Genomic DNA, 15,516 nt, shown 5'->3' with positions numbered 1-15,516 from the left:
CCACCTAGTGGAGAAATTTGGAACTACTACAACCATTGCAAACAAAACTCGAGGATATGGTTGAAAGTATTTACATAGAACTTTAATTGTTGATATCAACTTAAGTGTCATGAAGTAACTGTAAATGTAACTGTAAAAGTAACTGTTCAAACGTTACTTCTATTGAAAAAAGTAACTCTGTTACAGTTACAGCTACTTGGTTTTAAAAGTAGCTAGTTAGAGTTACATTTCTTCAAAAAAGTAACTTTTACTTGTAACTAGTTACTTCCAAACACTGGATTATAGCCAGATTTGCGACATTGTAACCTTTATTCTATTAAGGTTTATGGTTAAAGACAGACAGCAACTGCTGTTAAATATATTGTCCATCAGAATCTTCCTAACTTGTGGAAAGTAGAATGAAGTAAGATATTTGAGTAGGGATCCTTTATAGAAAACCTTTCAGAGCTTCAGAGTTACGTTTTCTTCCCGTACCATCAGAAGATCATTTGTGGTGGCAGGTAGACTAGTTGAACATTATGAACTTAGATGGAAGCACTTAACGTCTCTCCAGAAGCTTGTTCGGAAGAGATTCTATATAAAACTATGGAGACAATTTAGGTGAAAGAAAATAACTATTGAGGGTGTGATGGGAAATAACTATTGATTCTACAGCATGATGGTTTTTGGCAAAAGTAGTTGTACCCAGCGGCGCAGGGACTTTTTTTAATTTGAGGAGGGCAATGTTCCTACACACACATACACACACACACACACACACACACACACACACACACACACACACGTATATATATGTGTAACTATATACATATACAACCGTTGCCAGCGATGTAGAAATCGTAGTACATCCTCCTTTTTTCTTCTTTATTTTCAATTTTTATACATAAATACAAATACAACAAGAAAATTAAATGGAAGGAGATTTAATAAATAAATAATTACATACATACATAAAATGATTTTGATTTTATTGTATTGACAGGTTTTACAATTGTTTATTTATGTACTGAGTATTAGTTTGATTGGCAATTTATCAAACGTATTAGTAGTATAGATTGACTTGAGTTAGTTTTTAGTTAGTTTAGAGGTTTGATTTAGTTATCTTGTTCTTAGTAAGGTATGTTACGTACGAGAGGGTCCACCATTCTGGAATCCCGAATGTCTGTCACTGCTGTAGGATGGCAACACTTCAACAGTGTGTGTAACCAGAATACTGTTATACCCTGTAGGCTATATTGAAAACCTTGCAAACTCTATACTTTTTCGGGAGTCTGTGGAGCAAACGAGCGAAATCAAGTCCTCTGCGAAAGTGGTGACCCGAGAGGACTCGTCCAATACGGGTGAGAGGGGAAATAAGTGCATGGAGGGGATAACACGACTGCAGCAGCTGCCAGTCTCTCCTTTGCACACGCTACGGCCTTCTGTAATTCATGCGTGGAACTTCTTGAATTCCGTTTCTTGTTAAGACCTGCTTCGTCCTTGCTTCGGGCTGCTATCATCTGCAAATAAGAGAACTACCAAGCGATGGTACTGGTAGATGTTAGTTCAGAAGCCCCACAACGGCGTCAACGTCTCTACCATCTGTGGGGGCCTCTGTCTTTCTGTTGGAGAGGGACGCAAGGCCGCTTGTACCGTACGACCTTGCGCCGGAGAACTAACGAACGACGCGTCATCAACAAGTTCTCGGAATGGCTGTCACTGTTGCAGGATGGCAACACTGCTACAGTGAGCGTATACGTAAGATAGTGTGTTGGTTCCTCACATAGTGAGGATCCAACAAAGGAACAAAACCTTTGCACGTGATTTAGGAAGAAAACTGATTAGACAGGGTATATTGTAGACCATTGGTACTCTATACTCTCCCCAGGAGTCTGTGGAGCAAGCGTGCAACAATATGTCCTCTGCGCAATTGGTGACTCGAAAGGGCTTGAGTGGGGAAATGCATGCAAGGAAGTAAATACGCGCCTGCAGCTACCAGCCGTTTGCAGCAGCGCTCACTGCTTTGCTCCGCCCACACGCTTTCTCCTCTTCTCTAGCGTTATGTGCTGCGTTGCTCCACATATCCCGAGACAGAGTGCACACTGTGCTCCTTTCCAAAACAATAAAATGACTGAATTGTAAGCTATGACACGGTGGGTTACGAAATCTGCCAAAGGAATATTGAACAAATTATACGTAGAAGTGTAATGGCTACAATTTAAACAAGGTTATCGAACATATTCCAAATTTGACTTGACTCGAAACTAATCATACCGATATGTACAGCTGCCGGCAATAAAATTGGGACACCTATATCCTGAAATACTCGTTTCCCTGCAAGGCGTTACGTGTGTTGCCTAAATCTACGGCGGTAGTAGAAGTTGCCATTGAAAATTTGCTATTAAAATCCACTTATGGACGTAGAATTAGACAGCAGACATGATAACGCCTTGCAGGGAAGCGAGTATCTCAGGATCTAGTTGTCACATTTTTATTGCCGGTGACTGTACAATATGGCTAGAAGCGCACGAGATTAATCTAATTTATTTACAAACGACTGAGATGACCAGAGCACTAGACGAGAAAGGTCTCTTTTCTGAGAATGGCTGTGAGACATCTTTGTATATTGTAAACAGTTGTTCTTACGTACAGGGTGATAGGAAAGTTCCTTTACACTGTACTTTACCCGCTTGTACAGTCAACGGCAAAGATAGGCAAATTGTCCACCGCTATTTTCATTACCGTTTTATTCTACATCTTATGTTGTTTTAAGGAATGAAACTATTTTGGTTCGAAGCCAGCATTTGTATCATCCGCCCTGGATCGTACTTGGTTCGATGGGTCTATTGAGCCTCGGCTTCACACTCAGTATCTCTTCGGGGCTTGAGTCTCCTCGGCTCAAGGTTCGGGTTATTCCGGCTTCTTCAATCCACGATGTAAGGTCCCTCGTAATTCTAGGTCAAAGGTTCTCAATGTACTTATAGATCTTGACCAAGATTCTATAAGCAATCAACAATCCTTTTTCCCACTAGGTACTGTCGATATTCAGTTAAGTATCCAACTTCCTTTTCTCTTTTCAGCCTCTGACCAGAGAACTGAAAATTAATCCGTGACCACAGAATAAGAAAAGGTGTTCCCTGACCAGGGACACAAACGTTGACTACTAACAGTCTATCGACCGATCCCGAATTCTGGTATATCCTACGACAATCACAATCCTCTCAATTATATCTCCTGACCAGGAGCATAGAACTGAGAGAACATAAGCCTTCTGACCAGAAGAGCTAAGTAATTGTCCTAAAGATAATCCAGAATAAACTAATTCCTAGTAGCGACGTGGAAGTAAGCGCAGAAATACGGGTGAGAAAAGAAAAGACGATAATACGTGTTCCGTATTTATCTGGAGTTCGAATACAAAAGGCCACGGGCCACCGAGCTTTGTTGCTTATATAGGATTTCTCGGTGCCGTGAAGGATTTAACAACTTTTATCTTTACCTCAATTTTACATTACAATAAAATACATATTAATAAAATATCAAAGAGGAACATAATTAGCTACATACAGAAATTACTATTTTTACCCTTTTGTGAATATTACATATGCAATATAATTTTAATTGTTACTCTCAGCATTTAATTTGACTAGGGAGTATGGCTTCTTCCAACTCAAAAATTATTTAAATACAGGTTTTGTCTTGCGCGGGCATAACTTTCGTTTACCTTAACGTAACTAAATTCTGATTACACCGTCTTGCAGTAAAAGAAACAGGGATTAATATGATATTAGTTAAATTATTGTCCGCCAAGGAACACGACAGATATAGCGTGGGGAAGACAGCCTAATCTTTCGTCTTTTCCCCGGTTTCAACGTTTACATAAAGTTGAGTCTGCCTGGCTTCTACACAATAGCGATTGTTTTCTCGCATTGTTGTCACCGATAAAGAAATTCCAGTTCAGCTTGCTGGCAGAAAGAAACAAACTCTTTGAACTTACATTTAACATCAGGATGTATAGTCTATATACGAGGTGTGTTTCACTTTTCTTGGTAATTAACCATTATCACACAAACATTTTAAGTACCAAACAAAGAAAAATATTAAGTTTATATACACATTTGTAACGTGGAACTGCTACACGTTACACATTGTTCTATGGTTATTGACGTCTTTATTTCAATTCATTGTCATCACATTGTGTAATTCAGACCGAATGAAAATGGTGGTGGACAATTCGATTCCTGTTTCTTTCGCCGTTGGGTGTATGCATGCCTTTGTCACGAACATTGAACGTGTCTCTTCTAGGTTTGACTAGCACGACTGACTACCGTGCTGCCCCTGGTGGCAGAAAAAATGCACAAACATTCCAGGTGAGTCGTGATGGTGGGCACAAGTTCTTTCACTGTGGAGGAGCGTTTGGTGGCTTGTGTGTGGATTCACGTACGTTGAATCATTGGAAAAACAATGAAGGCTATCATGAACGACGGGTGTGTAATTTGTTGCAGCTCACGCAATCGGAATGTATTTTCCTGACCGATAGATTTTTTTTTTTTTTTTTTTTTTTTTTTTTTTTTTTTTTTTTTTTTTTTTTTAAAGAATCGAGCACAATCCACCTCATGTTATGATTCAGGCACGTGTAACCCCGGAACACATGATTTGGTCCTTCTATCTTTGATGTCTCTGTTAATCACCACAGTTATCTGAGAATGATCAACGAGTGGTTGCTTCCACAGTTGACGGCAAATGGTATCGCCGATACCGTTTGGTTTAAACACGACAGCTCACATTTCGCTTTGTTCGTCCGCTCCTGAACCAAATTTTTACAAATGACTCGATCGGACGTGGGTCAGCAGAATGTCCGGCTCCATTGCCTTGGCCTGTAAGAAGCCCTGATATCAGCACACCTGACAATGCGCTCTGGGAGACCTTGTGAAAGAAGATGTACACAAACGCTGAGATTCCGCAAGGAGCAGCTGAAAGACGCAGTTTCTGCAGGGTTTCAAGATGTCAACCCTGATATGCTGTTGCGGACGAGCAATCAGGCATGGAGGTGCATAAAGCTCAGTTATATCATGGACGGATGTTTTGGATCCATAGGAGGCAAGCTGTGTACATAACCACATAATTCAAATTCAGTGTAGAGAGAGGTGTTGAAATCAAGCTCCTTGAGTTTTCGGTGAACTCTTGTTCTCGTTCCACACAATCATGCCTGTGAGAGATGTGATGTGGGACAAGAGGATTCTAACAAAACTAGGAAGACTTCACATATTGAAGTATGAGAATACATAAGAATAGTCTTGTGTACGTAAATGTGGATTAATAATGTGTATCTTAAATAGGCTATGTATGTGTGCGTACAGGAAGTGTAGTGTTTGAAAAAATGTCAGCGACGCCATCTCATTGAGGAGGATTTCCCTCAATAATCAAGCATTAGTAAAGCTAAAGCCATGAAAATAGCCCAGTCAAGGTCACGCCGCCTACCTACAGTGTTGTCAATAAGTAACAATTTTAACCGACAAAATCAACCGCATAAGTAAGTACAACGCGCGAAGTGTCGAAGAAGTGTGGCAAGACTGGAAGGTCTGGAGGGATGTGGAGGACGCAAGGGGAAGCTCCGACATTCACTGGACTGTTTTCGTAGAACGTACGTTCCGTTGACCAATTAAAAAACACAAAATGTAATGGAACAAAACACTTTATTGTACACTGAAGCACAGGCCTTGGACTATGTTTCAGCATAATTGCCATCCCCGTTGAGACACTTATCATAACGAGACACCATAATTTGTATACCCACGTCGAAGAACTATGCCGCCTTTGTTGATAAACAAGTGGCGACAGCTTGTTTAACTGCATCGTCATCCTCGAAGCTCTGGCCAGCAAGGAAAGCTTTCAGGTGCAAAAAACAGATGAAAATGAGATGGAGCGAGGCCTGGAATATACAGGGGATGAGGAAATGTTTCCCAGCCAAAGTCTGTAAGGAGTTGTTGCGTTGCAGCTGCCGTATCGGGACGAACAGTTCCGCATCGTGAGTTGTTCCGTCCTTCTTTGAAGTGTCGCGCCTTTCTCTGTAGCATTGAGGCACTCACGATCTGTTCACAATACACTTCACCAATTTGACGGAGAATTTCAGATACTGACACATTCCGTGCATTCAAAAACCGTATGACGAGCGCACTTCACACGCGGCGGGTGTTTCGATTTTCTTGAACATCGCAACCCACTACGAAGCATCTGCACTTCTGTCTTCTCTAACACTGACGTCTCTGCCTTGCCCAGTGTTTCCAACAGCTTGTACGTAAAATTCGCTAAATCTCCTTAGAAAATCCGCTAGAAAGTCGCTAAATGAAATGTAAATGCTCTAAAAAAAAGTCGCTAAATCAAATGTACTTCTAAAAAATAGCAAAAAGGTGAAAAATTCGAGTACTTGCCTATAAAAACAACATTTCCTCGTCACTTTTCTCTTCCTCTGAACACTGCACTTCACACTGATTACCGATGTCAGATACTAAATCGTCGAGAAAATGCACTGCCAGAACGTTGTTTATTATTTCTGTGCACTTAGTTCTATGCAGACGAATGCCTGCTGCACTGCAGCTGTCACCAAACCTTTTCATACATAATTCGGAAAAGTGAATCATGGTTAGCAAAGTGTTCGGCAATGAAAAAAGCTAAACCAGCTTCAGCACTAGAAGTATTTAAATTTTCCGGTTTGAGCTGTATTTTCTGTTGTTTTGCAGAACAGATGTTACCAGATCTGACTTTATGTTTTTGTGTTTTCCGAATGTTTTATTCAGATCAGTAACTTTGGCATACAGTTCTACTTTGCAGTACTTACAATACGCTTTCGCAGCGTCACTATCGACAGGGGTCAACCATTTGTACAGTTTTCCCACTACGTGGAAGGTACCCCTTACACCCCCCTGTGCTTAGCACCACGCCATGAGACCCCCAGGGTTTCACCCAGGTACCCATGTTCGACGCTGGGTGGGCGCCGGGGCCGCTTCCAACGTTAGAAAAGTTCCCGGATTTGAACTGGCCGGGGATCGAACCCGGGACCTTGAGCATGGTAATCAGACACGTTATCCACTGAGCCACCGCGGCCCCGGACAACCAACGGACAATAAAATATAAAAGTAAATACATGTTTAAGTAGCTATTCTTACCAGTCTTATGCAGATCTCCACGCTCCCCTGGTGGCCCGCGTGGGAGGGAGGCCAGCAGTCGGTAGGTAAGCCAGTGCCCAATATTGGGCTGTAGCGCTATAGGGAGGGCCTACTACCAATAAAAAAAACAATATTCACAAAATGATCTAGAATTTTTTTCTTAACGATTTTTATGATTATTTTTAGACAGTTTTAGCATTTATTTTTAAATTTACAATTCCGAAAAATATAAAGTTCTAGGCCTTGTAATGCAAAAACACTATTTACAATGAGTAAAACATGTTTTAATGAGGTATTTCTGTATCTTTTGTTGTAAAGATAACATCATTGGGCAACCCAGCACTGTCGGAAGTTGCAGTAAATTTCACAATATTCTACCGTTAAATTTAACAGCCCGCCTGATAATTACAAAAAACAGACACAATCATTTTTTATTTAACTTTGAATATTACATCATTAGGGACCTTGATTTTTCGGTAGAGGAAAGTGACCGAAGTCGAACCCCACTCCCTAAATCGGATCCCCAGCTTATATTTTCAAGAATGCGCCGCAACTAGTGACGTGTAGAATAACTATTCTGAATGACGTCACGAGCCAGAGGCCTCGTCATTTTTCATTTCTTATTGAGTAGCAGCGTGTGTTGCAATGACTTTTCTTTACCTGCTGATGAAAATGATTCTGCTGTCAGTTATTTCATCATATTTTGACTTCTACATTTGTAAGAGTTTGTGTTTTATTGCAAAATATAATATACAGGGTTTGTCCGGAAAGAAACGAGCCCCATTTGTCTGTGAAGCGACTATATAGCGCCGAGCGGTGTACCGGTGAAAACGAGTGAAGCTTTCCAACGGTACCGGGGTTAGTCGCCTCAGTGCTCTCGGTGAGTCAGGGCGTGCTGTGGTGTGAACCTCTGTGCAGTGACCTCGTCGTACTTACGATGGAGAAAACGTTAGAGCAACGTTACTCTCAGAAATTTTGTGTCAGGCTGAACAAGACGCCGAAGGAATCGTACGACATGCTGAAGGAAGCCTTTGGGGATGACTGCATGTCCTATTCGCAGGCAAAGAAGTGGCACAAAGCGTTCCGAGAAGGTTGGGAAGACGTCAACGACGAGGCCCGTTCCGGACGCCCCTCAACATCGCTAACGGAGGAAATTGCGAATTGCTCAATACAGATCGTCGAATGAGTGTTCATATGATGGCTGAACAGTTAAACCTGCCGAAAACCGTTGTCCATGAGATTGTATCGGAAAAATTGGGCATGCGGAAAATTTGTGCTAACCTTGTGCCGAAAGTGTTGACCGACGCGCAAAAAGTGAATTGCGGGGAAACGTGTCAGGAACTGAAACAACTTTGTGAGGATGATCTCAGTTTCCTGGTCAACGTTATCACCGGTGATGAATCATGGATTTTTTAATACGATCCGGAATCCAAGAGGCAGAGCTCCGAGTGGCACACAACATCGTCGCCGCGCCAGAAGAAAGCTCGCATCTGCAAATCCCGGGTCAAATCCATGGTCATTGTTTTCTTTGATGCAAAAGGAATCGTCCACCACGAGTTCGTCCCCGCTGGCCAGACTGTCAATGCTCAGTATTACCAGCGAGTGCTTCAAAGACTGAACGCCAGGGTCACCCGAGTCCGAAAGGAGTTCCAAGGGTCATGGAAACTGCATCATGACAATGCGCCCTCTCACACCGCCTTTGTTGTGACGTCCTACCTGACCCGGATCGGCATACCAACGGTTCCCCAACCACCCTACAGTCCCGACCTAGCCCCAGCTAACTTCTTTTTGTTCCCTCGATTGAAACGGGTGCTTAAAGGACATCATCTGGGCACTGTGGAGAACGTCCAAGCAACCACGACGGCTCTTCTCAAGGACATCCCCCCCCCCGAGGAGTTTCAAAAGGCCTATAGAGCATGGACATCGCGCTGGCAAAAGTGTATTGATGCACAAGGAATGTACTTTGAGGAATATTAAGTTTCTGTATGTGTACGATCAATAAATTGTGTTCAAAAAAATGAGGCTCGTTACTTTCCGGACAAACCCTGTATGATAGTGGAGTAGGTCTAACAACATATGTGGTTATATAATAGTTTCGTACAGGTAATAAGTGGCGATGGTGATGTTTCGAAAGAATGTCCTTTTCCTAAGTCGGGCCACTATTTTTCACGGAATATTTTGAGGAAGGCTGATTATCTTCGTTCACTTACAGGTTACAATTAATGGCAGGAAAAGGCAGAAGCAAGAAGAAAAGGTCCTGGCCCCATTAGTCGATGCTCAGAGCGATAGAGAAATGAGAACAAAGAAAATGGTCGAGAAGAAAGCTGCTACTATGTTTGTTGTTTCTGAAGCAACGTTTTATCCAGTGAGAGACACTAGAATCCTGAAGAAGCATCGCAGACAAAAATGGGTAGTCCGACTGTACTGACACGAGAGCTAAAGGAAAAAATTGTTAAGTAATTGGTCTAACCCGTTCAGATTTAAGACGCATGTCATATCAACGAAACGGAACAATATTGACCATTCTTTTAAGAGAGACAGTTTGGCCGGACGACAATGACTCACCTTGTTCCTGAAGAAACACAGGAAACGTATGACTGTCCGTCGGCCGACTGCTAGAGCAGAACATCTATAAAACATTGTTTTGAAGGTTATTCACTCAACTATGAAATTACGTGTAAGTACTCAAATATGTATAGCTGTGTTTGAAAAGATCATGACAATATTACATAACCTCAGTTTGTTTTATATTCTCTACTTTAAATTATCATTGAATTGCCATTTATAATATTGGTGTTACAAATATTAGTAGGGGGTCCGAATTTTGATTACTTTTTCAAAACGCTCATTTTTGCACTTTTTTGCTAGAATTGAAAATGCTCTTGGCATTTTTTTCTAAAGTGGATTCTGACACAGGGAGCTCTTTGGCAACTGATAGAGAGTATTCTAACAATGAAAAATCAATTTTAACTTTAATATTAAGAAATATATCATTGATAAAGCAATTGTGGGGTCCGACTTTGGTCACTTTCCTCTAATATATATTTATTTATCTGTGTTCTTTTTTCCAAAATTCGAGTTTTTGTTTTTGCACATACCTCACATTATACCTCCATTGTAGTTTTTAACTAATAGGCCTACATTTAAATGTAGGTCACTTGGACTAACCTGTTGTGTTCGTGACAGTTTCATACATTTGCAACGATTTTTGAGGAACTCATTTCCCACTATTTTGTTTCGTGGCAAGTACCGAAGTTATGGCTTCCGTGTGGCAGTAGCACGCGACAAATACCACTGCCATGTGACGTTGTGCACTCGATCTCCCGCCAGAGCCCGCCACTTTCGCCGGTGATGCAAAACGTTCCGATAAAAAGTGAAAAATCGCGGAAAACATCGATTTATACGTGGTTTCAAGTAGCTGTCTTAACTATTTCATGTATAACACGCACCATACTTTTCTTTTGGATAGAATTTTGATATTTTGTTTCCTACCGGTAAGTCTAAAACACAAGAATAATGGCTATTCGCGGTACTTATCGTTTATAAGCACAAGATGTGTTGAAATTCGCGATTTCAAATGGATGAAAAATGTGTTCAGAACATGTCACTGCACATACATAAACACTATTTTGTAATAATTGAAATTTTTCAGTGTTATCCCATTTGCGAGAAATCAAGGTCCCTATTTATCATTACGATTATCATAATGATTATAAATTGCAGTTGAGTGCACCATAAATATTTTCTTAATCATTACGCGAGAAAACTTTTTACAGTTTGCGATATGTACTGTATTGTTGCATCCGGGCAGTTCAGATACAATTCTCATTGTAAACATCGATTTTTCCCACTGGCATTTGACAACCCAACACAATATCTCACGCAGCGTTTGGTTTACTTCTTCACAAAAGAAGAAAAAACCCGTTGAAACGAGAAAAGTGAGAGAGTATTGGCTAAGCCATCACGTGCCGGCCGTCTCCTGCATTGCCAGTTTCCAAGTGGTTCACGGATATATACACGCACCGGACGATTTCGATTTCTCCAGCGAAAGGTCAAAGGTCGTCATAGCGTCGAGTCAGGGTGAAACGTGTCCGTCGAAAACCAGATAGGGAGAGGGTTCGATTTAAATGGCCAATGAGCGGATGAGTTCATTTAATCGACTCTTGCAGTAATCCGTAATTGTTCCTCTTCCAGAGGAACCAAAGTCGTAGCTGGAGTTTTTGCGCACTGCTTCATGCTGTATCAAATTACACTTATCTACAAAAAAAAAAAAAAAAAAAAAAAAAAAAAGTTTTGTCCTTTTTCTGGAGGAAAAAGTTCTGATTCCTATTGCAAATTTTGCGCTGATTTCAAATCTGTATTTAGATTTTCTCTGTCAGGGATAGTTTACGAGTAATCGTGATTTTAATTTTATCTAAAATTCTTGCAATTTTAAGGTGAATACTGAGTGAACTCATGGAATAATTTAATCATCCCTTCTCGAAACCTAGTATATTATGTTTAAAAGTTATAAATGTGACATGTGACACAATATTCGCACACAGAATTTTTACATAATTCTTATTTTCAAAAAATGTAATATCATTATATCCATGCTCTTTTTCCTTTGTCTGTTAGACATGCTTCAAACTCTGGATTTGCTGAAGTTCTCTAATTTGAGGTCCCACAACGTACCTTTCTTTCGATTTGCTGGTGAAAGACGAGGCAATTTGTTTGAAATACACTTAAATCTTCTTCTGGTTGTGTCCATATTCTTTACAAATTGTTTGGTATGAAGAGGGGGAAGAGTAACATCACACGCTGTATAATTTTTCTCCTACTTGTCAATTTCGTTGAGACCAATTCTTTTTTGTGTAGTGGTTCTTCTGTCACGGGTATTACAGGAACGGCGACAGTGGTGGGCACGGGTGGGCAAGCGCCCACCCAAAACTTCCTGTGCCCACCTGATTGCCCACCCAATGAAATCAAATAAATATATATAGTTAGGGAAATGAAAATGGTTCTGTAAGTATAGGCTGGTCCTCACTCCATGTATATTTTACTTGTGAATATTGTAGAAAGTTCACAAGTTTCATCCCATAACGAGCTTTGCTGTCATTTGACGAATTGTCTAATTAGTAAGTTTACAATACAAAGATTAGAGAAAATATCTTGTTGGATGAAATTAATTTAACTTTCTTTCTACTTCCTTAATTTTGTAATTGGAAAGCTAAAGGAACTCTCATAACTCTTTTCTAAAATGTAATGTAATGAACACTGCTATGGTTAGAAGCAATCAACAGGCTTAGTAAGTTTTATTGGATATTCACTATTATGAGGTATCTATGTGATCAAGAGTTTATCAGGATTTAGAAGGATTTGGAGGGTTGCAGCTCCAGCGTTCAATGGGGAAAAATTGCTTTGAAATCAGCCATATATTGAAGAAAATAAGATACTAGGAATGTGGAAGTATAAAAAGTATAAGTAACCTTCTGTCATGACTTGGGCTAAAAGTTATAGACTAACTCAAACTGTGCATACATGGGAGTGAGTTCTTGATATTGTCAGCGCCGGACCTCCACATAAATCAAGGCCTGGGTATGATCAAACAAATAAAAACATCTTCTTTGCCTTAATCGCAATGATGCGTATGAATGATGATGATGAAAGTGATGAAGGGACACTCACAAAAACACTCGTGCTCTGACCGGGATTCAAACCCGGGACCCCTGGCGTCATAACGCACTGCGATAACCACTCCGCGGGGAATTTGATGTGTCACTTTCTTTATTCTATCAAAGGTTTTTTTACATAACTGTCATCTTCAAATAATGCAATGTTTCTAAAATTACAATTTTTAATTTGTTGTAATTAATTAAGAGTAATCACAATTACTACCATACTGAGGTGACCAAATTTTAATGTAACAGTTTTGTAGCTTTGGAAAAAAATCTATAGAATTACTGAACTGATATTATTAGTGGCTAGCACTATTTACAAGTTCTCCTCGAACATACGAGGGAGAATCAAATGAAAACCGCAATTAATTTTTTTCCACTATGTTAATGCAGGGATAATGTTTGATTGTACATTATTTTTCTATAGAGTCCCCTCCCAGTTCAATGCACTTACGCCATCGGATAGGTAGTGCTTCGATACCGCGTGAAAAAAAAATCTTTCGGTTGACTGTGTAGCCATTCGTGCACCACCGATTGGACGTCTTCATCAGACTTGAACCTCTGCTCTCCAAGGTGCTCCTTTAATGGACCAATTGTTCTATATTAGATTTATTTGATTATTCTGAGTTTATATTAAATTTTATATTTGTTTAGGTATTGAGGAACCCTTTCTTAGAATTCTCGGTAGTATGGCCGCTCTCACTATCCACAAATTGCCCATAAGTTTATTAAATGAACAAGTAGGGGATGGAATTGTATAAAGAATAGGTTTATAAGGAACAGGTTTTTTACGAAATTGAGTACAGAAAAATAGTTAATTGTTGGTTGTTAATTTCAATAAAGTTCAATTTTGCTGTTAAATCCAAAAATATAGATGAAAATTCTAGATTTTGTATTTAAAATTAATTTCCTAGGATAACGGACTCTGACCATAGCATGATTTCACTGTCACTCTGTATGGTAGATCCTGCCTCAAGCAGTCGAGATAGAACGTGTTACAACTCTGAGATATGGGCTATTTTTACAGCAAAGTTGCAGACTGAACTTCCTTGACGTAACTAGATACCCTCCTTCTGTCTCATTCTACTTCCGCCTCATGTCTAACTTTTCCAACCTCGAAGAACTTTTCTGGACCCTATCAAGAAGTTTACCCATATCCCTTCCCGGTATGAAACTATATTTTGCTGGCTCCCAGGAAATCCTTTTTTATAGTATTTCTTTCTTTCTCGTCTACGCCCACTATCATTAATCATTATACTCGTCTCACTCAATACTAAACTAATTATTATAACATACTATAATACTAATTCACCTCTTGTTATTCTTATATTACCAATAACCGAACATAATAACTACAAAAATGTAATTTTCGAATATCATAAAATACTACTACCACTATAATATTGATATATCCTTATCTTCTTTCACCTTCTGTATCCTCATATCATCTAACACCCAATCCATTACTATAATTATTTATAGTTTAACATTATTCATACTAACACTAATTAACATTATAATATAATACAAAAGACGTACTGGCAACAATAATGTAAACCATGGTTGTACTTGAAATCCAGAATAGGCATGGCAAACACAAACACAGCAAATAAACTTATCGTTACTAACTACTACAGTAATTTGCTCTAATTCAAAATATTGTAAAATAGCAAAACAATTTAATAAAGTAACATACGAAAACGTGGGAAACCAAACAGTACATATAGCGCTTAATCCTGAGTGTAAGAAGGTAGAAGAAGGAGGACTTTTTTCAGAGATTCTACATTCTAGATGGAAGTAAGTATGTTTAGCCTTTTAGGTGAAAGTACAGTTGACAAGGGAAAGCCACCTACTAGAATGTTCCAGAACAACTTTCTAATAGTCTGGAGGGGAGTAATGTTTGTGTATATATATCGTCCTGTTTTTGTACCTTGTTACATTTGTACTTTGTGCAGAGTCTGAAGAAGACCTTGCTAGAAGGTTGAAACGTTACGTTTAGTTTATATTTTATAATAAAATAAATTACTGCCTTGGTCAGCATATTGAGAGTTATTTTGAAATTCGAACAAAAAAGGGATATTTGGAGAGTTGTATTTTTTGATTGGCTTCATTTTTTTATATGTTGAAATAGGTCATGAGAAATTAATATTGTGCAATTTTGAGACCTTGAAAAATGTTTACCTCCCCTGTACAAAAGTGGCCGCGGTGGCTCAGTCGGTAACGCGTCTGACTACCATGCTCAAGGTCCCGGGTTCGATCCCCGGCCGGTTCAAATCCGGGAACTTTTCTAACGATGGAAGCGGCCCCGGCGCCCACCCAGCGTCGAATAACATGGGTACCTGGGGGAAACCCTGGGGGGTAAAGGCGGTCAGGGGCGTGATGCTGATCACATCACCCCACTCACGACCGGATCAAGAAAGTGTAGGGCGTTACCCCCACACCCCCTATACGCCTTCATGGCGTGGTGCTATGCACAGGGGAACACTTTACCTTTTTTTTACCCTGTACAAAATGTCAAAGTTCAAGGTCAGACAGCCCATTTTTCATGAAAACTCAAACGTGGGTAACTTCGGAGTGCTGTATCTTCGGAAATCAACAACATCCCAAACTTTTGTTTTGATATACTGTTAATATAAGACTGGTTGCTTATATACATTCAATTATTTTGATGGGACATTGTTGCTTCCCATTGTTATACTGCAACAAAGAGGGTCCGA

The sequence above is a fragment of the Lepisma saccharinum genome, chromosome 3 (assembly GCF_977018435.1).
Source record: "Lepisma saccharinum chromosome 3, izLepSacc3.1, whole genome shotgun sequence".
Classification (NCBI taxonomy): domain Eukaryota; kingdom Metazoa; phylum Arthropoda; class Insecta; order Zygentoma; family Lepismatidae; genus Lepisma; species Lepisma saccharinum.
This window is presented reverse-complemented; position numbering follows the sequence as displayed.